Raw genomic sequence first — 1831 nt, 5'->3', positions numbered from 1 at the left:
CACCCAAAAGCATTGAAAGCAGCACCTAGTATTCGTTTGACATAAATGGGTATATATATATACGTATACATAGATCTATAGATACATATTTGTAGTGTTTGGCTAATTGCGATTGTGGCTGGTCCCAGTTTGCAGCAGTACCACGAGTGAAAGACGAAAAAGGAGCAGAAATGGTTATTAGACTGGGGATCCTTCCATCAGTGCCCACACATCATAAAACACGATGACAGAGTGTATTATCCCATTGTCTGGTAATGAAACAATAAGAGACACTTACATATGAATATAAATACACATACTATGATTACATATCCATAAATACTATGAAAATGTTCGTAGTACGTCGATATTGGAACATGGTTTCTATATATATATATATTTGCTGTCACGCACATATGTATATATGCATATTACTGTGTGTATATATGCATTTTGTGTGTGTGTGTGGTCATGCATTATACAGTGGCATACTTGAACGACTTCGTTTGCACTTTGCAGAGGCGTTTGGTCCATCGCGGTTTGGAGGCAAAATGTTTGTTCGCTCTCGTTTCCCAATGGCCTTCTCACAGATGAACGACAGATTGTTGGAGATGGAAAGGAAGCTGGAGCAGGAGGGCTTCGTCGACTCTGGTATGCTTAGCAGCTGCCTGTTAGATACTTTGAGGAAATTTGGTTTCATTTTGTTTAAATTCCAGGTTTCCTCTCACTTCTTCCACACCACAAAGTAGTTTCCAATTTTTTGCTGCTATCCTGGAAATCCCGCCGCTTCGCCCCGTTCTTCTAGATCTTTTGCACTTTACGTCCTTCTCTCTCTCTCTCGGAGCGTATGAATCGTCTCTTTGTGGACAGCATCTGTGATTTGCCTCCAAGCCGTATGAATCTTGTGCCTCTTCAAAACACGAACGGCCTCCCTCTACTTGTTTTCTTTTATTTTTCCTTCTGTTGTGCAGTGCATAACTCTGAAAACTTTCATGTGAACCGATGTGTCTTCCCCTTCCCTTCGCCCCCTTCCTGGTTCAAAGAAGTAGCCCTCGAAATAACATTTTTCACCAAAATCCTCAGAGCTCTATGGATAACAGAGACTTGGTATATATACACACATATATTTTCTACATTCAGATTTAAAGGTGCAAAAACAGATGGATATTCAGTATATTATTTCTCAGAGTAAAGCAAAGAGGAGGAAGAGGTTGCCCGGGACTTGTTGGACTTTTTAATCAGAGGGATTAAAAAGATGGCAGCAGGTGATGGTGTGGGCAGGTGATGGTGTGGGCAGGGTGGGACACGATGGGAGAGATTTTAAAAAAAAAATTAAAAAAAAAAAAATCAGCAGTGATTGATTACTTTGCCGGCAAGGTCAGTCAGATCACACGACCTTTTAACCTAAAACTATGACAATGCAAACCCTTGATAGTTAGCAGTGATACCTACTTGAAATATAAATACATAAACAGCTAAGATATTGGCCCGTGTTACAGTTTTTGTACATAAAGTAACATATTTAAGGTTTTATACGTATTTCTACTGGGTTAGTTCTTTTACTTCCCCTACTTGAAGCACTTTTGTTCACCGTACCTCTGGCTGTGTGGTGTCTGGCGTGTGCGCATACATGCATGTGTGTTAATCCACATGCATGCCTGCACACCAAAGCGAATGTTTACCTTCTCTTCCTCAGTTTTCCCCTCTTTCCTTTTTGAGTTTTCCTGGTGTGTTTTTTTCTTCCCTTTCACAGCTGTTTGGTTTCGCTGTCTCGCCCGCTGATCTGCGAGGTTGACAGCCAGGTTAGTTTGTTTGGAAGTGATTTATCCCCCGTTTGGTTTGTTTGCTTTTT

This window comes from Rhamphochromis longiceps, linkage group LG12 (genome assembly GCF_057381845.1).
Source record: "Rhamphochromis longiceps isolate RC_006_pf linkage group LG12, R_longiceps_female_GT1.1, whole genome shotgun sequence".
Taxonomy (NCBI): domain Eukaryota; kingdom Metazoa; phylum Chordata; class Actinopteri; order Cichliformes; family Cichlidae; genus Rhamphochromis; species Rhamphochromis longiceps.
The sequence above is the reverse complement of the archived record's forward strand: the minus strand, read 5'-3'. Positions refer to the sequence as shown.